Source organism: Pteronotus mesoamericanus, unplaced genomic scaffold, assembly GCF_021234165.1.
Source record: "Pteronotus mesoamericanus isolate MK-2021 breed Mesoamerican mustached bat unplaced genomic scaffold, CSHL_Meso_final scaffold_36, whole genome shotgun sequence".
NCBI classification, from domain to species: Eukaryota; Metazoa; Chordata; class Mammalia; order Chiroptera; family Mormoopidae; genus Pteronotus; species Pteronotus mesoamericanus.
In genome coordinates this window covers 7,099,100-7,124,228 of record NW_026555313.1, presented here as the reverse complement: position 1 = coordinate 7,124,228, position 25,129 = coordinate 7,099,100, and the positions used below count along the sequence as shown (strand labels likewise).

At 40.6% G+C, this 25,129-nt stretch overlaps 1 pseudogene; it reads left to right on the top strand.

Annotated features, from left to right (window-relative positions):
* Positions 1-21,609: 21,609 nt before the first annotated feature.
* LOC129085870 (39S ribosomal protein L13, mitochondrial-like) lies at positions 21,610-22,195 on the top strand (annotated as a pseudogene).
* Positions 22,196-25,129: the final 2,934 nt, after the last annotated feature.

Sequence of the window (25,129 nt, the reverse complement as noted above, 5' to 3'; positions counted from 1 at the left end):
AAATATTCCAACATTCACATCATAGGAGTGCCAGAAAGAGGAGAGAAATAGCAAGAAATTGGAAACCTGTTTGAAAAAATAATAAAAGAAAACTTCCCTAATCTGGTGAAGAAAATAGACATACAAGTTCAGGAAGCACAGAGAGTCCCAAACAAGTTGGACTGAAAAAGGACCACACCAAGACACACCATAATTAAAATGCCAAAGGTTAAAGATAAAGAGAGACTCTTAAGAGCAGTAAGAGAAAAGCAGTTAGTTACCTACAGGGGAGTTCCCATAGGACTGATTTCTCAGAAGAAACTTTGAAAGCAAAAAGGGATTGGCAAGAAGTATTCAAAGTGATGAAAAGCAAGGACCTACAACCTAGATTGTAGACAATACTCCAAATAGCTGAGGTCATGAGTGACTCAAAGCTAAAGTGGAATCTGGACAGTACAACCCATTTATTACCATGGCCAAGGAAGAGAATGCTTGTGTAGTCATACATTGACCCTCAACTTTAGGAATGTACATTTCCAAAAGGTTAAAGGATCAGGAAAAAACTGAAACTACAGGAGATTTGTAGGTAGCAGAAGCATTCATTCCCTGAACAAATACTTAAAAAGGACTTCCTCCTTGTTGATCTGTGTGCAAGATCCTACAGAAACAAAGAAGAAAAATAGTCCCAACTAGTGGTGTCCTGAAGACTGCTGCTACCTGCTGGCAAGGGCCGGTTATCAGTATCTCTTCCCAACTCCCAGTGATGTCAAGTTGGTAACTTGAAATCATCTATGGTACGAGTATTTGTACCATGGAAATTAGATACTACAAAAAAGAGCTTTTTACCCCAGAGAGCTAATTGTTAAACATGTATCAGCACAACACAGCACCCGTTTTGAGCTGACAAACCAGTAGAACCTGGGAGGTTTAAAACTGTCTACTCTGGCTCTGGGTCTTTGAAGTAGCTGAAGTACCCATGTAGGTACAAAAATGTGTTCTAGACTTTTTGTGTCAAGAGCCTTAGACTCCTGCTGTACAATGGAAATAAAATGTGAGCCATATATGTAATTTGAAATATTCTAGTAACCGTATTATTTAAAAAGTAAAAAGCAGCAAAATTGTCATATACTTTATTTAACTCAATACATATAGAATATTTACATTTCAAAATGTAATCAATATAAAAATATTTTACTGTTTATTATGTTTTCAATACTTCTGTGTATTTTATGCTTACAGCGCATCTCAATTCAGATGCTAAATTTATTGGGTTGGCCAAAAAGTTCACTTGATTTTTGGTTCATTTAGTTAGAGAAATAACATTGCTGTAGTAGCGCTTATTTGTCTTTAACTTCATTTGAAACAATTTTGTTAGATTGTATTGTGACAACTGTCATATCAGTGTGCATTATTTTAAAAAACAAAAATTGATGAATTTCTGTGTAGCCATTTTAATATTGAAGATGGGAGAAAATAAGCAACATTTTTGGCATATTATGCCTAATTACTTCAAGAAAGTTAAAAATGCAACTGAAATGCAAAAAAAAAAAAAAAAGATTTATGCAGTGTGTGGAGAAGGTGCTGTGACTGGTCAAATGTATCAAAAGTGGTTTGCCATATTTTTGTGCTGGAGAGTTCTTGCTGGACGAGGCTCCACAGTCGGGTAGACCAGTTGAAGTTGATAACGATCAAATTGAAACACTAATTGAGAACAATCAACATTATACCATGCAGGAGATACCCAACATACTCAAAATATCCAAATCAATAAAGTTATTGTTGAAAATGAAAAATGTGTCTTTTATTTTACAGAAAAATATAAACTATTTGGCCAACCCAATAGCTAAAAATACTTGAACTGTATTAGCTTTAAAAAAATTCAAAGTTGAAAAAGCAGAATCACATACTCAAGTTGTTCTGAACATGCTTAACATTGCTACACATGCTGAAAGATGACAGACTTGGACATGTCCCCACATTACATGCCACTTCAGAAATACTAATCATTGCTAGTCATGACCTATAGAACTTTTGTTCTGGGTGAACATATTCCAGCTCAAAATAGTGTAGAAAAACTGCCTTCTTGCTGTCAGTGACATTGTATTTCTGGTGAATTGTGCAGATCATGCAAGGCTGTTAGAATCAAAAGAACTAAATTCGCTAATGACAGATGAAACCATTTCTAATGTGCTTATCCTGGTTCTTGGGAATAAGATCTATGGACGTGAAGCTGTATACTGTCAGACAACATGAAAGAGCAGTGTATCTTTGAAAAACTGAATGCCAACGCTTAGTTTTCATGTGCACTGTGCTCAAAAGACAATGTTACCAAGGAGGCTTTCACTGCATGGACCAGTACATTATTAACATCAACCCAGATGGGTTCTAGACCTCACCATACATGCCTACTCAGAGTTGATAATTTACATGCATAACTTGAATTCAATAGACCTTTGTTGGTTATCAAACAGATTTTTTTAGATTATAATATATCAACTTGAGTCAAGTAAGTTTTAATATCACAATGTTAGCATGCTAATTCCATAAAAATAATTATTTTTTCAGTTTCTAATCTGTTATTACTGCCAGCACGATTATAAAGAGGAACTTCCCAGCAGTACATTTGAAGTGCTTTTTAACAACATGAAACAAATATAAACCGTATTTAAAAGCTCCTCCTGTTAAATTTTTGTGTGCTTTTTTTATACTAGCTTTTAAATTTGAGTTTATATGTCTACGTACCTTAAGGGGTTGGGGAGATGGGTGAAAAATGGGAAGGGATTAAAAAGTAAAAATTGCCAGTTTTTAAAACAGTCACAGGGATGTAAAATACAGTCAATGAACCTGTAGTAACTGTCTATGGTGTCAGGTGGGTACGAGTTATTGAGGTGATCACTTTGTAAGTTATATAAATGTCTAATCACTATGATGTAAGCCTGAAACTAATATAATATTGAATGTGAACTATAATTTACATTTTTTAATTACTTAAAAAAATCAGACCAAACCAAAGTAGGAGACATTCTACAAAATATCTAATCAGTACTTCACAAAAGTGTCAAAATAAAAAAAGACAAGGAATGACAGAGAAACTATCACAGACTGGAGGTGACAAAGAAGATCCAACAACTAAATACAATGTGGTACCATGGATAAGATGCTTAAACAACAACAAAAAGGGACATTAATGGAAAAAATGGTGGAATCTAAATAAAACCTGTGGTTTAGTTAATAGTATTGTACACGTTTATTATTTATTTTTAACACTTGTACCACAGTGATGTAGATAAAGTTGGATGAAGAACAGATGGAAACTCTTTGTACTATGTTAATTATTCCTCTATAAGTCTAAATTTTTCTCAAACTAAAGTGTTAAAAATAAAATAGTTGAAAAATTATATCCAGAGGCTTCCAGCCAAAACTGAGGTGTAGGTAGATACGCTTTGCTTCTTCACCAACTAAAAGAAGTGTAACACCTAATATAAAAACAAAAAACAACCAGAACTGCCAGAAAATCAAACTGTATAGAAGTCTGACAACCAAGGAATTAAATAATCATTCATCCAGTCTGGTAGGAGGGGCGGAGATGGGCAGCCAGGGTGGAGAGGACATGTGACAAGGCAGCAGCTGGCAGACCCAGATATCCCACATTTGTGCGTGGATTAGCCAGAAGGAACAACTGGGGAGTGAAGCAGATGCCATACCCAGGGTTCCAGCATGGGAAAAGAAAGCCTCAAACCCTCTGGCAGTGAAAATCTGTGGGGGTTGCGGCAGGAGGAGAAACTTCCAGTCCCACGTGAAGGTCCGTTGGAGGGGTCCACAGGATCCTAAAATGTACACAAGCCCACCCACTCACAATCAGCACCTGAAAGGGCACAATTTACTTGTGGGATGCAAAGTAAGTGACTTAAAGCAGGACCAGAGCCAAGCAAGTAGCATTGTTCCCTCTCTGACTCCTCCCCAAAATACAGTGAAGTGGGTTGCCCCATCCTGAGGGACACCGAAGGCTTCCCCCTTCCAATGTAACAGGTGTACTGAGGCAAAGAAATATGACCCAAATGAAAGAAAAGATCAAAGCTCCAGAAAAACAGCTAAGCGACGTGGAGATAGCCAGCCTATCAGGGGCAGAGTTCAAAACACTGAAAATCAGGATGCTCACAAAAATGATTGAGTGAACTTGCAAAATAAAGGAAGAAATGAAGGCTATGCAAAGAAAAATAAAGAAAAATATACAGGGAACCAACAGTGAAGGGAAGGAAACTGAGACTCAAAGATTTGGAACAGAAGGAAGAAATAAACATTCAACCAGAACAGAATGAAGGAACAAGAATTCAGAAAAATGAGGAGAGGCTTAGGAACCTCTGGGACGACATTAAATGTTCCAATATCCAAATCCTAAAGGTGCCAGAGGAGAAGAGGAAGAGCAAGAAATTGAAAACTTATTTGAAAAAATAATCAAGGAGAACTTCCACAATCTGGAAAAGGAAATAGACTTCCAGGAAGTCCAGGAAGCTCACAGAGTCCCAAAGAAGTTAGCTCTAAGGAGGAGCACACCAAGACCCATCATAATTAAATTACCCAAGATTAAAGATAAGGAGAAAATATTAAAAGCAGCAAGAGAAAAGGAGACAGTTACCTACAAAGGAGTTTCCATAAGACTGTTAGCTGATTTCTCAATAGAAGACTTGCAGGCAAGAAGGGGCTGGCAAGAAGTATTCAAAGTGATGAAAAGCAAGGACCTACAATCTAGATAACTCTATTCAGCAAAGCTCTCATTTAGAATTGGACAGATAAAGTTTTCCAGATAAGGTAAAGCTAAGGAAGTTTATCATCACCAAGCCATTATTATATGAAATGTTAAGGGGACTTATTTAAGAAAAAGATCAAAACTATGAACAGTAAAATGACAACAAACTCACAACTATCAACAACCAAATCTAAAAAAAAAACCAAACATAAAAACAAAAACAAACTAAGCAACCAACTAGAACAGGTACAGAATCATAGAAATGGAGATCACATGGAGAGTTATCAGCAGGGAGGTGGAAGGGGGAGAGAGAGAATAAAGGCAGAGGTATTAGGAAGCATAATTGGTAAGTACAAAATAGACAGGGGGATGTTAAGAATAGTATAGGAAATGGAGAAGCCAAAGAACTTATATGCATAACCCATGGACATAAACTGAGGGATGGATTGCTGGAGGAAAGGAAGGTACCAGGTGGCAGGGGCAAAGGGGAAAAATAAAATCGGAACAACTGTAATAGCATAATTAATAAAATATACTTAAAAAATAAAAATAGATACAAATCCAGTTTTTAGTGGTGCTACTTACATTTCAAGTGCCCAGGAGCGCGTGTGGCTAGTAACCACCAAATTTATTAAAATAACTATACTCCACTTGTTTTGTTCCAACTTGCTTTTGAACCTCTACTTTGACCTTCTGTTTGCAATGCATTAGACTCTTTATCCTTCCTGATAGACAGTAGCTTAGACCAATCTTGCTCTTCCTCACTGCTCTACTAAATTAGGCCGTCCTGCTGTGTAGCTTCAGCTTTTTGGTCCCATCCTCTGGCAGCAGTTCCTCGGTTAGTGCTTCTTCCAGTTCAGCCTGAATCCCCTGTAAAGGGGTGGGAATAGGATGGGGCAAATATGAATAAGAAGGAAACAGCGGTCAATTTGAATGAGGAGGTTGTAAAAAGCAACTAAATAATTCTTATTTCTCATTTTGGACAAATGACTTTTTACAAAACAAACAAAAAAATTATTTAACCATTGATGTAATTATTTTTGAAAATACAAAGAGTAGAAGAACTGGAAATGAGTAAACATCCTAATTATCAAAAAAGAGAAGAACAGAATTTCTGCAGACAGTTTAGAGTAAATAAACTAACAACTATCGTAAGCAAGATTCTATTATGAATTAGTCAAAGGGTAGTATGTAAGCTTTTAGAAGTGAGCGTTATGAAGTCGTTTGCAATCATAAGGAACAATCTGAATCTGACACACCCACTTCCTGTTTTGATAAGCTTACAGAGACTGGTGGTAACTCTGCAGATGTTTGAATTTCATCAAAGCCCTTGGCAATGACTCTGACACTATCTTTGTGGCAAAATGGATAGCAATTGGCTGGATTATAGCATAAGTGGTATTGATTTGTATCTGATGTTCAATTGAACTTGATATTTGTTAAGAAGATTCTTTTCTCCTTGCAGATTTTGATAATGTGTGTAAAGAGGTGATGCCTCTGGGCCTGATCTCAAATGTGTCCTTTGCAATATTTTAGTGACTCTAATTAAGAATAGATTTGATTATGAAGTGTCACCAGTAATTGAAAAAAAAGTAATAAAATGAATAGACTGGATGACGATACTGCTCAGCATTTTTGCAAGTGGGAGAAATATAGGATTGATAAACAGGTAAGTAGATAATAGTCTTAGGATTCAAGATCTCAATGGGTAAGATTTGTGGTTTAAATTGACCTCACCAAAGCATGAAATAGCTCAAGAATAGAATTGCAGAGGTGCGTTTTGTAGTGTAAGCTGTGTTAACCTGGCCATGCAAGTGTGGGATGGGCAGGGGTGGGGTGTGAGGAGTACATATAGTCCTAGGACAGTGGATCATGATGACAACAGTCTCTAGTCACTCTAACTACTGGAACTCCAGATTCATGCAAATCCCTTCCCCTGGGTGGTACCCTGGGTGGATTCCCCTTCTTCCAGGGGCCAATAAAGCTCTCCTCAGCAGCTGGCCTTGACCTGGCATTGCTGCTTTGTGGCCTCTGCCCCTGCTGGTTGCTGCCCTTGCTGCCGCTCCTGCCTGGGCAGAGTTCCAGCAGCTCCTCTCCTGCACTGCCCACCACCATACTGCACCCAGGCTGTGGAAAGAAATCTGCTCCCATCAGAATCAGCAAGTACTAAATTTTCATGGTACCATGCAGAATAATGATCTTCACATATAAAAACCGCCCTCCTCGTGGGGAAGAGTTTCTATTCCAATGAACAGAAATGGAATTTACAGAAATCTGCAACTTTATATCTGCTTTGCCAGTCTCTCTACAGCGCCCAAAATGTTCTCACTGGGGTGCCTTGGGGCTCTTCCCATCACCATTTGCAGTCATCATCTAAAGGCATTTATGAGTTCACAGCTCACTAATTAGTATCTCTAGTCCATACTCTCCCCCGAGGTTTATTTATTTCCTCCTTAGTGTTTGTCAGCATAGTATACTTAGCATATGTCATTATTCCAACTGTCATAGTGTATTTCTTTTATTCATTTAGTCTTTGAACCTACTACAAAGTCTGATGAGAGCAAGGACCTTTTATTCCCAATATACAGAACAGTGTCTGGCACATAGTGATGCTCAATAAATATTTATTAGGTGAATAAACGAATGACACTTTTAGTTCAACATGGAGAATTTCCTAAACACAAAGTTTTCAAACACAGAAAGAACTTCCCTCAAAGGCATTGAGTTTCCTGTGACTGGAGATATCTGCTAGTCAGAGATATTGGGCAATGCATTCAACTACTCTTCGGAAGGAATGAGGAAACCAGAAGAGAGTCATTTGCATGAAAGGTGACCATTACAGGATTAAAGATATAAAAGCAGTTGGCTTTTTCATGAGCACAACTTATTTCTATCTCCACTCCTCAACTCTCTTCCCATATGTGTGATACTTCTCTCTACCTGCTTCCTCTCTCAATTTCTTTCTCTCTGTCTTCATCTCTCTCTCTTCTAACTCCCTCTCCCTCTCTTTCTCTCTCTTTCACACACGTGCACACACCACACACATCTTTATGTAACGTGGATGCTGCTACCTGGAGCCCTCCCTCCCTTGTCCCTTGAGATCTCAATGAACTGGAGCCCAAGTTTCATGGCCTGGGGTGTCCAAGATTTCTACGAATTCCTGGAAATTTATGTGGTCTCATGATCCCCTTTGTCTCAAGAATCCTGCATCTACACATGCTGTCTCTGTCCAAGCATCTCTGTTCAACAGACATGTGAAATCTAGCCTTTTCATCATTTTCTACCAACCAAAGTGCATAGACTTCATAGAGTTGCTGGGGCTCATTATATCACCTACTGCCCAGAATGACTTGGATATTTCTATCAAGTCCTATGCAGACTCCCTTCCTCCAGTCCTCCACCCAGGTCCTTTCTCCTACCACTTCCCTCTTCTCCCCTCCCTTCTTTTCACTTCTCATACTCTCCTCTCCCACTGGTCCTCTCTCTCTTCTCCCCTCAACTGCCCCTTTTCTCATCTTCGCCCTTACACTGAAAAGCACCAATTCCTTTTCTCTGTAAAACACTAATCCAATCAACACCGAGGCTCTAGTTCCACAATGTACCCAAACGTTTATCTAAGTGTCTTTGTTCCAAACAAAAATGATCTTTTATTAGGAAGAGCTGTGGTGTGCAGTGTCAATATGATTTATTATATCTACACCATATTTTGAGCTCTTACTATATGCCAGACCTTAATAATGTTTATATTTTAACCCTTTAGCCTATACTGACACCACGGGAACTAGTGCTAGAATTAATCTATAGAAGGTAAATGAATTCTTGTTTAGAAAGTTAGACAGTAAAAAGATCTGATCATTTAACTTTCTAGGTAAACAGGAATTGGCTTACTATTCTTAATAACAAAATTTATGATTAGGTGTTTTCCCATTAGAGCAAAAATGGACCTTTATATGCTGTGTTTTCAAATCAAACTATGATCAGTTGATTTTTCAAAAACAAACTTGTAAGATAAATTTCTTTGTAGGCTCACTGGGCTTCTTCACATAGTTGGTCACACTTGACCAGTGAACTTTTGTTTACTGTCACTGTTAGCACCTTCTAGCAGTAAGAAAGCAAAACCTGGTCATGGTGGTTCAGGTTTGTTGGGGGTTTTTTAAAGCGAGAAGACATAAGCACAATTTATAGCTTTGTGATATTTTTACTTTTCTTTTCTTTTGTTAATATAGCCTGCAAAGATCATGAAACTTCAAAGAAGAAATGAAAATATTTTTAAGTCAATTCAGAGCACAATTTCATCATAGATATGAAACCATGAATTGTAGTTTAGTTTTTATAAAAGGTCAAAATATTTCAGGAAATTTTAGGTTGTTTTTAATGGTAACTTTTCACAATGTGTCAGATTTTTAAACATCTACTTAAACTGTAATTGTCTTTGTGGTTAATTACTTTTTATATAGCTTCCAGCTCAGCATTATACTGTCTTATGTTTGGACAGAAATGCTGATAGGATAGTATTGCGCTAATTTACATCCATTCGACAACAAGAATAGAAGATCTGACATTGCCTACTTAGTCACAGAAGAAAGAAAATGCGGCCCTATTAGGACTGGAAGGCACTGAAGAAAAATCATCCTCCCGTTTCTTCCACTAGCGTTCCCTGCCCTGGGCAGTGCAGCAGGCCTGTCCTTGCATTACAGTGAAACAGTTTAAAACGCCATTGTGAAGACTTTGTTCTCCACGGTTCTGAACTCTTGACATAATTAATCTGACAGTTCCCTCATAAGGGAAGTCTTCCTAAATTTATTTTATGTGCTTAAGACATGAAAAATGTTATGGAGGGTTTTATTGTCCTGAGAACCGGGCCTGAGACTATAGGAGGTCCATGCTCAGGAGTGGATTTGAAAGTGAGAAAGCTTTCAGCTGCCTCTTGCTGCGTCCTGTATGTTTCCAGGATCTTCCTCGCCACCAGGAGCTCAGGTAACCTCTCTCCCTCCTCTTGACACAACAGAGAGGCAGTGAGAGGTACCTCAGGGCACATGAGAAGTTACTCTAAGACCGGCTCGAAACATGCTCTTCATAGCAGAGAACACGGCGGCTACATATCCTGGAGGGAACTGTGGAATCTGCCCCTTCCTTTCGGGAAGGCAGTTTTTATAGAAAGGACAGCTGTTGCTATGCAGAGGTTGTTCACTTTTTATTACTGGTACCTTTCTCTATATCCAGAACTCACATTCACCTATCCATTTGACAATATTTACTTAGGGACTTCAGGGACAGGGAAGCAGTGGTGAGCAGGACAGGCAAAGTCCTGCCCCTGGGGAGTTTGCATGGTGGTTAGGGAGCAAACAATGCACAAAAGAACAAGTAGTGGATGTGCTCTGAAAGAAAAGAGAGCAGGACGGTGATTATGCTAGAGAATTATCTAAGGATATCTGATACTGGAGCTGGACCTGAAATGAGAGTGGCCTATGCGGGAGGTCTAGGGAATGGGACTGCACAGAGGGAGGGCAGACGAGAGGCCGGGGGTGGGGGGAGCCCGGGCTCGGCGAGCGGGAGGCTGTGTGTGGAGGGCAGCCCGGGCTGAGCTGGCTGGCTGAGCACAGGAGCGGGGTGAGTGGGGTCAAGAAAGGTCATGAAAAGATGTCTACATTTTAAAATTTTATAATTCATTTTTATAATGAGATATTCTACATTGGCAAATATTATACAACAATCTCCCCCAAAATTTTTTGATGACTAAAATTTTGGGACAATCTAGAATAAAATAAATGACAAACACCACATTGTAACTAAACTGTCGTTAAATTAATTCTATAAATACACCTAGGAATTACCTTCCCCCTAGACCGAGGCATCTACTGGATAATGTTATTACTTCATCCAAAAAGTACATTTTGAGCATGTACAAGACACTAAGCATTTTGCTAGTTGATGGGAATATATGGAGTTTACAGCATGCAGAGAAAGAATGACAATAAATAAATCATTGAAATAAATCTGGACTTGCACACTGTGATGAGAGCCGAGGACAGAGAAAATGAAAGGAGAGGTTAAGAGGGACGTTCCCTGGGCCCTTGTCAGTGAGCTCTCTGACAAAGTTGCGTGTGAAGGAAGACTAAGTCTGAGGGAAGACTAAGTTAGGCACAGTTGGAAACAAGCTTCTAGGAAGAGGGAACAACATGTGCTGAGCCCAGGAAGGTGAAAGCCCTCGGCATATCTGAGGAAGTGTGGTTGAAGTGTCGTGAATGAGGGGAGAGTAGCAGCAGAAGAGGTTGGGTAGGGTTGCTCAGGCTCAGCTCTGTTGACTTTTGGGGCTCAGTCATTTCTAGTTCCTAGGATGGCCTGTGCAGTGTAGGATGCTTAGCAGCATCCCTGGCCTCTACTCACACGACATCAGTCACACTCCTCACCCTTGTGACAAACTCCAGAAATTGCCAAATGTCCCCTATGGGGCATGTAACATCTCTGCTGGTTGAGAATGGCTGGGTTAGAGCCTCAGGCAGGGCCTTGGAGGCTGTAGTAAGCAAGTTGCCTGACTTTATTCTGAGTCCAGTGGGAAACCATGGAAAGTTTTAAATAAAAGAATTATGTGATTCTAATTACACTTTATGTTACCTTTGAACTTTTCCTTCCAAGGTTATCAAATGACCACAGTCACTACCATTTTAACTAGAATCTGCCAGTTCCAGTATATCCTCAGCTTGTGCTTCTTTGCACCCTTATCTCACCCTAGGTCCATGCCCTGGAGTAACATCTGCTGATTCAGACAGCAGCCGCCACTGGCCTTCTTGCTTTAGGCCGGCAGCTTGGGACTGAAACACACTTTACTCATCTTTAAAGTGGAAATATTACCCGTCTCATACGGCTGCTGAGAATAACAAAACAAGTGTCTGGCACAGTGTCTGGGCATAGTGGCACTCTGTAAATCTTAGAAGGAAGTAGAACGAAATACCTCTTGTGACACACATGGAGGTGTGCCCCTCAGATCTCATTTCAGGAAAAATCTTGCTGCTCAGCTGCCAAGAGTGTGGTTAGCTGACAGCCTCCAGCTGTTACTGCCTTGAGGCTCCGTGACATGTTAGCAGAGGTCATGCTTTTCCTTGGAGAGTATGGCTATTTCTGGATTTTTCTGCCAAGTGCAGAACTCATGTAAAAGGAAACCTTGTTCCAGCGCCCCCTGTTGGATGCAGAGAGTGTCAGATCTGCAGTGTGGTCTGAGCCTCTCCCATTCAATGCTGCTCCCCCAGTCCCTTTTGTTTTTTCAGACATTGCTTTCGAATAAGCCTCTTGCACGCCTAACTCAGACTCAGCATCTCCTTCCCAGATGACAGGAGAGGTTGGGAGACGCACTGCCTTAACTATTTGCTTTGCCCTCTGCCTGGAACTTTCTCCTTCCTCTGTGCCTCCAAATTCCCATTCATCCTTCCAGTCCCAACTCCAATGTCACTTTCTTTGCAGAGTTTTCGAGAAACTCTTATAGTTACTGTTCCTTCCTCAGTGATGCCACAAAATTGTGTTTATAGCTCTGTCACAGAGAAGGGAAAGGGGACTAGTATTTATTGATCTTACTGAGGGCAGGGAACTGCACTAAATCACATTGTTTTCACAGTAGCCTGGGAGGTAGGCATTAGATTCCTACTTTGTAGCTAAAAGCTTAGTGCTGCAGTGATCTGTATTCCAGAATAATTTTTCATTTTTGTTTGACCAAAGACATGCTATTTATTTTCACTGTATAACAATGCTTTTCATGTATTTTATTGTACTTTGATTGTACTTCTAATTTTTGAGAATGGAAATCCCCTATTTGTCTCTATAGACAAATGCAGAGCTTGGTTCTATGTGATACTATGTAGTAAATGTTTAACAAATGAGAGAATGATGGCTAGACTGGGCTTGTGCTACTTCGATGTGAAAAGGTACATTTAGAATAATTGTTAAAATGCATGGGAATGTGACTGACACAGAACCAGATATAGCAGAGCTGGTCTGGTGCTCTTAAAAGCTAGATTAGGTAAAATATAAACTTCTGAGTTCCATAGGGGTCATGGGGAAAAAAAGCCAGGTCAGCTGGGCCTGAAGACAAATGGAAAAACAGGTCAGGCTTAAGGACCAAAATGCCAGAGCTAGCTGATTTGCAGAAAATTTCTCCAGGAGTAAAAACATAAATATGACTGCAGAGCCAGACCTTCCGGGCCAGCAAGAACAGAACGGGAAATGGGGCAACTGCAGTGGTGGAGGTGTTAAGTCTCTGATACAGAAAATTCTGGTGGGTTTTTTTCCTTTTAATAAACCAGTAGCTCAGTGTGTTATCTTTTTTTTTTTTTTTTTTTTTTTGGCTCCCAAGTTTGAAACATCTGAACTAAATTAATTGCTGAGAGCTACACTACCACTAAAGGCTTGGCAGCCCACGCTGGATTGAAAAATTGGGGAGTTCGAACAGCTGATATCTATGATTACTTACAAAGAAAAAATTTTGTGATTCTCTGACCTGCAGCATTTGGGAAGTTGGGAATGAAGAGGCAGCAGTGAGGGGACTGGATGAGGGAGTTTCCAGCATTTGTAGTTGATGTGATCCTGCGGAGGCTGTTTTGATGATGCAAAGATTTGCAGCACAGATCCAGGTAAACATTGCCACCTAGTGGCAATTCACTTGAACTAACCATGTATATCCATCCTCCATTCAATACGTAAAATGTGTCTACTGTGACAAGTACTACTTAATAGCAGTGAACAAGAGACTCCAAGCCTAAGCCCTGGTAAGGCACACATTCTAATTGGGGCCAGACAAACCCCAACCACAGCAGTAGTGTAGTCCTCAGCAATTGAGTTAATTTAGATATCTCAAACTTGGAAGCCAAATACAAAGATAATACACTGAGCTACTAGTTCACTTTTTTTAAGGGAAAAGTTGTTTTTTTAATAGAGAAAATATAGATACACATTATATCTATGGGTAAAGGAACCTCTGAATGAGCCAGTTTGAAATTCCTTTTTATGCTATTAACTAATTTTTACTATCTCAAGTACTTTTCCTCAGTTCTTAAAATTTCTAAGACCATCTACTAATTCTTTACTGTGCTTAAGTGATATTCTTATGTTATTGAATACCATGGGGAAAATATAATAAACTTCAAATTAAACATTTTATTATTAATGAACATGAGACTTTAAAAGTTTTAGTTCTTATAGTAGTCTGCCTCCATTTTAGATATTTGACTGCTGATAGCTCTCAATCCCCACCACTTTCTTTCCTCTGCCTCACATCTAGGCAAGCTGATAGAAAGTGCATCCTCCTTTGCACTGAAGGAAAGTTCAAATCGTGTAAGCCCCGGTCCATGTCCTGATCACAATAAAAGCAGAGTCAGTTTTCTTTCCCTGCCCTCTCAAGCCATCCTTGGACCTGCTTGGAAGCTGCCATGTTTTCCCTCGGAAGCCTCACCTATGTGCTTAACAGACATTTCCAATACACGACCAAGATGGAGGCGTAGGTGGATATACTTTGCCTCCTTGCACAACCAAAAGAACGACAAATTTAAAAACAAAAAAGTAACCAGAACTGCCAGAAATCGAACTGTATGGAAATCCAACAACCAAGGAGCTAAAGAAGAAACATTCATTCAGACCAGTAAGAGGAGCGGAGACGGGCAGCCGGGGCAGAGAGGATGCATGGCGAGGCGGTGGCTGGCAGACTGGGCAGCGGGGAGCAAGACAGACAAGGTAATCCAGGGTTCCAGTGCGGGAAAAGAAAGCCTCAAAATCCCTGGCGGTAAAAACCCGTGGGGGTTGTGGCAGCAGGAGAAACTCCCAGTCTCACAGGAGAGTCCGTTGGAGAGACCTACAGGGTCACAGAACATACACAAACCCACCCACCCAGGAATCAGCACTAGAAGGGCCTAATTTGCTTGTGGGTAGTGGGGGAAGTGACTGAAAGAGGGGCAAGAGCAAGAGCAAATGTCATTGTTCTCTCTTGGACCCCTCCCCACAATGCAACGACCTGAGTTGCCCTGCCTTGCCGAATACCTAACGCTCCGGCCCTTCCAATGTAACAGGTGTGCTGAGGCAAAGAAATATGGGCCAGATGAAAGAATAGATCAAAACTCCAGAGAAATAACTAAGTGACAAGGAGATAGTCAGCCTATCAGATGCAGAGTTCAAAACACTGAAAATCAGGATGCTCGCAGATATAATTGAGTACAGTTGCAAAATACAGGAAGATGTGAAGACTATACAATGTGAAATAAAGAAAAATACGCAGGGAACCAACAGTGAAGGGAAGGAAACTGAGACTCAAATCAACGATTGGGAGCAGAAGGAAGAAATAAACATTCAACCAGAACAGAATGAAGAAACTAGAATTCAAAAAACTGAGGAGAGGCTTAGGCACCTCTGGAACAACTTTAAATGTTCCAACATCCGAATCATAGGGGTGCCAGAAGGAGAAGAGAAAAAGCAAGAAATTGAAAACTTATTTGAAAAAATAACCAAGTAGAACTTCCACAATCTGGCAAAGGAAATAGACTTCCAGGAAGTCCAGGAAGCTCACAGAGTCCCAAGGAAGTTGGACCCAAGGGAGCACACACCAAGGCACATCATAATTACATTACCCCAGATTAAAGATAAGGAGAGAATCTTAAAAGCAGCAAGGGAAAAGGAGACAGTTACCTACAAAGGAGTGCCCATAAGACTATCAGCTGATTTCTCAAGAGAAGCCTTGCAGGCAAGAAGGGGCTGGCAAGGAAGTATTCCAAGTCATGAAAGGCAAGGACCTACATCCAAGATTACTCTACCCAGCAAAGCTGTCATTTGCTGGATAGAATGGAAGGGCAGACAAAGTGCTTCCCGGAGAAGGTCAAGTTAAAGGAGTTCATCATCACCAAGCCCTTATTATGTGAAATGTTAAGGGGACTTTTCTAATAAAAAGCAGCAGATCAAAAACTATGGACAGTAAAATGATAACAAACTCACAACTATCCACAACTGAACCTAAGAAGCAAAAACAAAAAGGGAAACAAACTAAACAACTAGAACAGGAACAGAATTATAGAAATGGAGATCAGAGGGGGAGGGAGAGGAGGGAGAATGGGGGAAAAGGTACAGGGAATAAGTAGCATAAGTAGGAGGTACAAAATAGGCAGGTTGGGAGAGGGGCAGTGCAAGGTGGAGGGGAATAAAGGGGAGAAAAAATGGGACAACTGTAATCGCATAATCAATAAAATATATATTTTAAAAAATTTCCAAGCAATCTTGAGAATAAAGAAAAAAGCTGGAGGCATCATGCTCCCTAATTTCAAAAACACTAACTCAAAAAGATACATGTATCCTGATGTTTATTGCAGTATTATTTACTAAAGGCAAGACTTGGAAACAACCTATGTGTCTATGTATGGATGAATGAATAAAGAATATGTGCTATATATTCAATGGAATATTGCTCAGCCATTAAAAAGTGGAATCTTGCCATTTGCAACAACACAGACGGACCTCAGGGACATTGTAGTAAGTGAAATAAGTCAGACAGTGAAAGGCAAATATACCATCTCACTTATGTGTGGAATCTTTTTTAAAATAGAACTGAAATCACAGATGCAAAGAACAGATTGGTGGTTGCCAGAGGTACGGGTGGAGGGAGGGCAAAACAGGTAAAGGAGGTCAAAAGATACAAGCTTCCAGTTATAAACACCTAAGATATGGGAATGTAATGTCCAGCAAGGTGACTACAGTTACTAATAGTGTATTGTATATTTGAATGTTGCTAAAAGAGTAGATCTTAAGCGTTCACATCACGAGAAAAATATACTTGTAACTGCGTGTGGTGACATGTCAACTAGACTTACTGTGATGATCATTTCACAATGTATACAAACATCAAATTATTTTGTTGTACCCTGGGAATTAATATAATGTTATATGTCAATTGTACCTCAATAAAATTGTTTTTTAAATTATATTTGATTGATGATGCTATTACAATTGTCCCAATTTACCCCCTTTGCTCCCCCTCCACCCAGCACTCCCCATCCCTCAGCAGTCCCCACGCTGTTGTTCGTGTCCGTGGGTCATGCTTCTAAGTTCTTTGGCTGCTCCATTTCCTGTGCTGACTTTATATCCCCATGGATATCCTGTAACTACCTAGTTGTGCTTCTTAATCCCCTACACCTCGCACCCATCTGGGAACTATCAAAATGCTCTCTATATCCATGATTCTGTCTCTGTTCTTGTTTGTTTTTTTAGATTCAATTATTGACAGGTATGTATTTATTGTCATTTTATTATTCATAGTTTTGATCTTATTTTCTTAACTCCCTTTAACATTTCATTTCATTATGGTTTGGTGATTATGAACCCCTTTAGTTTTTTCTTGACTGGGAAGCTCTTTATGTGCCCTTCAATTCTAAATGATGTCTTTGCTAGGTACAGCAATCGTGGTTGTAGGACCTTGTTTTTCATGACTTTGAATATTTCTTTTTTTAAGTATATTTTTTGATTATGCTGTTACAGTTGTCCCATTTTATTTTCCCCACTATCCCCCTCCACCCTGCACTCCCACTCCCTCCAACATTCCTCTCCCTTAGTTGACGTCCATGGGTTGAGCATATAAGTTCTTTGGCTTCTCTATTTCCTATACTGTACTTAACCTCCCCCTGCCTGTTTTGTACCTACCAATTATGCTTCTTATTCCCTGTACCTTTTCCCCCATTCTCCCTCCTCTCCCTCCCCCTCTGATCTCCATTTCTATAATTCTGTTCCTGTTCTAGTTGTTTGTTTAGTTTGTTTCCCTTTTTGTTTTTGCTTCTTAGGTTCAGTTGTGGATAGTTGTGAGTTTGTTATCATTTTACTGTCCATAGTTTTTGATCTGCTGCTTTTTATTAGAAAAGTCCCCTTAACATTTCACATAATGAGGGCTTGGTGATGATGAACTCCTTTAACTTGACCTTCTCCGGGAAGCACTTTGTCTGCCCTTCCATTCTGTCCAGCAAATGACAGCTTTGCTGGGTAGAGTAATCTTGGATGTAGGTCCTTGCCTTTCATGACTTGGAATACTTCCTTGCCAGCCCCTTCTTGCCTGCAAGGCTTCTCTTGAGAAATCAGCTGATAGTCTTATGGGCACTCCTTTGTAGGTAACTGTCTCCTTTTCCCTTGCTGCTTTTAAGATTCTCTCCTTATCTTTAATCTGGGGTAATGTAATTATGATGTGCCTTGGTGTGTGCTCCCTTGGGTCCAACTTCCTTGGGACTCTGTGAGCTTCCTGGACTTCCTGGAAGTCTATTTCCTTTGCCAGATTGTGGAAGTTCTACTTGGTTATTTTTTCAAATAAGTTTTCAATTTCTTGCTTTTTCTCTTCTCCTTCTGGCACCCCTATGATTCGGATGTTGGAACATTTAAAGTTGTTCCAGAGGTGCCTAAGCCTCTCCTCAGTTTTTTGAATTCTAGTTTCTTCATTCTGTTCTGGTTGAATGTTTATTTCTTCCTTCTGCTCCCAATCGTTGATTTGAGTCTCAGTTTCCTTCCCTTCACTGTTGGTTCCCTGCGTATTTTTCTTTATTTCACATTGTATAGTCTTCACATCTTCCTGTATTTTGCAACTGTACTCAATTATATCTGCGAGCATCCTGATTTTCAGTGTTTTGAACTCTGCATCTGATAGGCTGACTATCTCCTTGTCACTTAGTTATTTTTCTGGAGTTTTGATCTATTCTTTCATCTGGCCCATATTTCTTTGCCTCCGCACACCTGGAAGGGGCGGAGCGTTAGGTATTCATCAGGGCGGGGTAACCCTCCTCTCTACATTGTGGCACTGTATGTGAGGGAGGGGTTAGAGAGGGAACAATGCTGCTTGCTCAGCTCTCGCTTCACTTTCAGTCACTTCCCCCACTACCCACAAGCAATTTTCACCCTTTTAGTGCTGATTCCCAGGTGGGTGGATTTGTGTAAATTCTAGGATTCCTTCAGACCCTCCAATGGACTCTTCTGTGAGACTGGGAGTTTCTCCTGCTGCCAACCCCCGCCGCCCCGCCCCGCCACCGGTTTTTACAGCTGCAAGTTTTGAGGCTTTATTTTCCTGCACTGGAGCCCTGGTTGGACTCACTCCCCCGTTATTCCTCCAGGCGTATCTGCACACAGCTGCGGGACTGCCTGGTCAGCCAGAAGCCACCTCCTCCAGTCCTCCAGCTGTTACCTTGCTGTGGGTCCTCTCCACCCTGGCTGCCTGTCTCTGCCCCTCCTACTAGTCTGGATGAATGTTTCTTCTCTAACTCCTTGGTTGTCGGACTTCCATACTGTCAATTTTCTGGCAGTTCTGGCTGTTTTAGTTTTTAAATTTGTTGTTCTCCTTCTTTTGATTGTGTGGATTGTGAGGAAATGAAGCATATCTCCCTATGCCTTCATCTTAGCCAGATGCCTCATGACTTTGAATACTTCTTGCCAATCTCTTCTAGCCTGCAAAGTTTCTTTTCAGAAATCAACTGAGAGTCTTATGGGAACTCCTCCCTAGGAAACTAACTGCTTTTCTCTTGCTGGTTTTAAGATTCTCTCTTTATCTTTAACCTTTGGCATTCTAATTATGATGTGTCTTGGAGTGGGCCTCTTTGCATTCATCTTGTTTGGGACTTTCTATGCTTCCTGGGCTTGCATGTCTATTCTTTCACCAAATTAGGGAAGTTTTCTTTCAGTTTTTTTCAAATATATTTCCAAGTTCTTCCTCTTTTTCTTCTCCTTCTGGCACACCTACAATGTGAATTTTGGAATGCTTGAACTTGTCCCAGAGATTGCTTATACTATTCTCTCTTTTTTTTTTGGCGGGGCGGCGGGGGGATGGGAGGATCCTTTTTTCATCTTGTTGTTCTGATTGGTTGTTTTTTGCTTCCTTATGTTCCAAATCATTGATTTGAGTCTCAGCTTCATTCACTCCACTGTTGGTTCCCTATAAATTGTTCTTTATTTCAACTCATGTATCCTTCATTCCTGACTGGATCTCTTTTATGCTGCTGAGGTTCTCGCTAAGTTCTGTGAGCATCCCTATAACCAGTGTTTTGAGCTCTGCATCTGATGGATTGCTTCTCTCCATTTTGTTTAGTTCTTTTCCTGGAGTTTTGATCTGCTCTTTCATTTGGGCCATGTTTCTTTGTCTCCTCATTTTGGCAGTCTATGTATTAGGTAGAACTGCTATGACTCTCTGTCTTAGTATTATGGCCTAACATAGCAGGTGTCCTGTAGGGTCCTGTGGCACAGCCTCCTCTATTACTCAAGCTGGGTACTCAAGGTGCGCCTTTTGTGTGGGCTGAGTATACCCTCCTCTGGTAGCTGAGCCTTGGTTGCTGTTGGCAGATCAATGAGAGGGATTTACCCAGGCCAGTCAGTTCAAAGGATTGTCTGTGACCACTGACCACCAATCTCTGCCCTCCATGGAGGATCAGCTGTAGGGACAGAGTGGTGGTGTTCCAATGAGGTCTGTAGCTGTCCCCTGGGTGTGCAGGTTCTGGGGTTTCCTGGGTGGTGCAGGCCAAGGTCAGCCCCCACCTAAGTTCTGCCTGGGGCCACCCTCCCTGAGCTATAAAACAATCTGAGATGGCTGCTACTTGTGCTGGGCTTGGAGATTCCCATGTGAAACCAAGCTGTCAACCTAGGCTGGCTGCTGCTAGTGCCAGGTCTGTGGCCACTTAGCAACAGGTATGGAGGCTGGGGGCTAGGGGCTTACTGAGGCAGGCTGTTGCTTGTTTGATAAGATTTAGGAGGTTGTGAAGCATGAGCCTAGATCCGCTATTCACATCTTGGGTAGGCCTGCAAGTTGGGTGGATAGAGTCTCAGGGGATCTCCAGAGCAGAGCAAACATGTTAGCCAGGTTGGTGGAGACTGACATATGGCACCCACCTGCCAGCTCTGTGGCTCTGCGAGGGGAGGGTTCAGAAAAGGGTCAATGGCCTCCACCTACCTTTCTGTCTGGGAGAAAGCTGTCCCCAGCTCTCGCCTAGATGCCAGCCACTGCAGTTCCTCCCTGTGTGCCGCTGGTGCCTTTCTAGCTGCTACCCCAGTGCTGGAACTCAAGGGGAGTGAGTCTGAGTAAGTTTGTGTTTGGGTTCCTTAAAGGGAACTGCTTGGGACTCCAGGAATTTCTTCCATCAATTCAATCCCTGCTAGTTTTTGCAGCTATAAGTTATGGGGACTTATCTTTCTGGCACTGGAACCCTGGGCAGGGCGTCTGGTGTGGGGCTGGGACTCCTTGCTCCTGAGATATCCCTCCCAAGTTTTTATCCATGACACATGGATGTTGAACCAGCCCATTCTGCATTTTACCCTTCCTACCAGTCTGGATGGATGTCCAGACTTTAATTCCATAGTTGTCAGATTTCCATTCATCTCAATTTCTGATGGTTCTGAGTGGTGGTTGTTCTATATTTTAGTTGTGATTTTTATGTGGTTGTGCAAGGAGGCGAGCCGTGTTTACCTATGCTGCCGTCTTGACTGGGAGTCTCCAAAATTGTTTTAATAAAAGTAAAAGCTACTTCATGATAAAAAGATAAAATAAAAGCTTTTTCATACCCTTTTGGTACAGATATAGCATAAAAAGTCTCCAGGCCCAAACCTAATATAGAGAGGTAAGGGAAGGTTCATCCCACCTCTATGTGGTAGCCACAACAATCCTATTTTTTTTAAATATGAAAGAATGTTAAACATGATTATAATTAAGTACTAACTTGAGCATAAACTACAGATTATATATTATAATCTACATAAAAGTATCCATTAAAGGTCAAATAGTAAGGCATAAAGTTTTAAAAGGTTGGAAGATACCTTTAACAAAATGATTTGCACCATTATTCTCAGAATCTAAAGAACATTTAAAAAATATAAGTATTTGAGGATCGTGGTTGGGATAGTGGGGAAAGATGTCGAGTTTCTCTAAGGCGCACCAGCAATGGGCCACATTTGCTCAAGTTTGGTATCTCTTAGATGGGAAAATGCAGCCCCCCGGGGCAACTTGCTGCTATAGCAGCAACCAAACTTCAAGGATTACATAAACCTATGTATCACCAGCTGAGTGACTGCAGTGATCACGTTGTCATAATTAACACAACACACATTGCATTTTCTGGAAACAAATGGGAACAAAAAGTATACTCTTCACATACTGGGTACCCGGGTGGGTTTAAACAAGTAAGAGCCGCCCATCTTCACCAGCAGGATCCCGTGGCTATTGTAAAACTAGCTATTTATGACATGCTACCAAAAAACCTTCACAGAAGGACTATGATGCAGAGGTTTCATCTTTTCCCTGATGAGAGTGTACCAGGAGACATTCTTAAGAATTTAGTGGAAGAGCTGCCACAACCACGAAAGGTCCCCAAACGCCTGGATGAATACACGCAAGAGGAAATAGAGGCCTTCCCCAGACTGTGGTCTCCACCTGAAGGTTGCCAGCTGTAGAAGAATGAAAACTGCAGAAAATCACAAGGAGGTGATTGAAACTTCCTCCTGATACGTTTCTCCTAAGCTACAGGCCGGGTGAAACATCCCTGTCTTCAACAGGAAACTTGTGGGAGCTGAAAGTTTGTGGAGAAAGGCCAGGAAGGGATCTTCCTTCAACAGGAAATTGCAATACATTATTTTGTAGAACTGCTTTATCATGTCATTTGATTAGAATGTTATCAATAGTGATAAGAATAAAATTGCTTACTTGGCAAAAAAATAATAATAATAAATAAAAAATATAAATATTTTACTGGATAGGAAATGCTGTTCGATAGACCAGATAGCCCTGACTATCACATGTAAATCTGAAAAATGCATTCTGAGGGACGCGGGTGGGCTAAAGAGAACCCCCACCCTTCACCTCTCACCACGACAGAATTTTCCCAGACACTGTAGATCTTCCCCTGCCCTTACTTCTGAGATACTAGAAAGACAAATGTTGCCAAAACAAAAAATTACCTTTACTTATATTTTACTAAAAATGCTACCAACAGCCCCGGCTCATGTGGCTTAGCTGATTGGGTGTCATCCTGCAAACCAAAGCTGACTGAACAGTCGGGGCACATGCCCGGGTTCCAGCTTCCATCCCGGTTGGGGCGCGCAGCCCATCAGTGTGTCTCTCTCTTTCCCCTCCCTTCCCTTTTCTCTAAATACATAAATAAATTTTAAAAATACTACTAACAAATATCATTATGTTAAGTGACATGAACAGGTGAAAATGTAGTGACAAATATTTTCAAATATACATGTTAAGGAAGAAAATACCTGGTGGGGCTTTTCTCCTTTAATTCCCTTGGTTCCAAATAGAGAAAATGTCAAACCATCACTTTGGTATAGATTTTTACTACACATCTAAACTACATTTATAAAACCTTTTGTTAATGCTTTTATTATTCATGGAGCACATATGACAAGATATGCAATAATCCTCTAAACTTATTTAAATAGAAGGATATAGGTAAGATAAGGGGAAATTAAACTGAACTCTCTGATCAGTGGCATGATGAGAAAAAAAATTTAAATATTTATTTTATCTCTTTTTTAATCTGTCAGCATGTCAATTTCCTTCTAAATGATGTAATTGATGTTTTTTTTTTAAATTTATTTACTTTTAAAATATATTTGTCTCTGCCTCCCCCCCACCTCTTTCCCTTGCCCCCTCCCACCTTCCCTCCCTCAACTCTTTCCCTTTGATTTTGTCCATGAGTCCTTGCTATATGCTCCTTGACTTTCCCCTTCCCTTCCCTTTCCCTGCGCCCCCCCTTCCCTCTTGTCTCTGTTGATTTCTTTTCCTTTCAGTGTTGCTGGTCATATTTTCCTTGCTTCTTTGCATTGTTGGTTAGGTTCCGCTTATAGGTGAGATCATATGGTATTTGTCTTTCGCCCCCTGGCTTACTTTGCTTAGCATGATGCTCTCCAGTTCCATCCATGCTGTCGCAAAGTTTAATAGTTCTTTTTTTCTTTCTGCTGCGTAGTATTCCATTGTGTATATGTACCATTAATTTTTGATCCAATCATCTACTAATGGGCATTTAGGTTGCTTCCAAGACTTGGCTATTGTAAATTGTGCTGCTATGAACATTGGGGTGCATAGGTTCTTTTGTATTGGCGTTTTGGTGTTCTCCAGGTATAGTCCCAGCAGGGGAATCGCTGGATCAAAAGGCAGTTCCATTTTCAGCTTTCTGAGGAAATTCCACACTGCTTTCCATAGTGGCTGCACCAGTCTGCGTTCCCACCAACAGTGTACTAGTGTTCCCTTTTCTCCACAGCCTCACCAGCACCTGTTGTTTGTGGATCTGTTTATGATGGCCATTCTGACCGGTGTGAGGTGGTACCTCATGGTGGTTTTGATCTGCATTTCTCTGATGGCTAGTGATGCTGAGCATCCTTTCAAATGCCTCTGGGCCCTCTGTATCTCCTCCTTAGAAAAGCATCTGCCCATGTCCTTTGCCCATTTTTTGATTGGATCGTTTGTCTTCTTGGAGTAGAGTCCAGTGAGTTCTTTATATATCTTGGAGATCAAACCTCTATCTGATGTATCATTAGCAAATATATTTTCCCATACGGTTGGCTCCCTTTTCATTTTGCTGATGTTTTTTTTAGCCATGCAGAAGCTTCTTATTTTGATGAGGTCCCGCTTGTTTATTCTTTCCTTTATGTCCCTTGCTTTAGGAGACATATCAGTGAAAAAATGGCTGTGTGGTATATCTGAGAGTTTCCTGCCAATGTTCTCCTCGAGGACTTTGATGGTGTTGCAACTTATATTTAAGTCTTTTATCCATCTTGAGTTTATTTTTGTGTATGGTGTCAGCTGATGATCCAATTTCAATTTTTTGCATGTAGCCGTCCAGCTCTCCCAACACCATTTGTTGAAGAGGCTGTTATTGCTCCATTTTATGCTTCTGCCCCCTTTGTCGAATATTAGATGTCCATAGAGACCTGGGCTTATTTCTGGGCTTTCTATTCTGTTCCACTGGTCTATGGGTCTGTTCTTGTGCCAGTACCAGATTGTTTTGAGTATGGTGGCTTTGTAGTAGAGTTTGATGTCCGGTATTGTGATCCCTCCTACTTTGTGTTTCTTTCTCAAAATTGCTGCAGCTATTCGGGGTCGTTTATGGTTCCATATAAATTTTTGAAATGTCTGTTCTATTTCTGTGAAATACGTCATTGGTATCTTAATAGGGATTGCATTGAATCTATAAATTGCTTTGGGTATTATGGACATTTTGAGGATATTAATTCTTCCAATCCATGAGCACGGTATATGCTTCCATTTATTTGTGTCTTCCTTAATTTCTTTTTTCAATGTTGTATAGTTTTCTGCATACAGGTCTTTTGTGTCTTTGGTTAAATTTATCCCTAGGTATTTTATCTTTTTTCGTGCTATATCGAATGGTATATTTTTTCTGATTTCTTCTTCTTCTATTGCATTGCTGG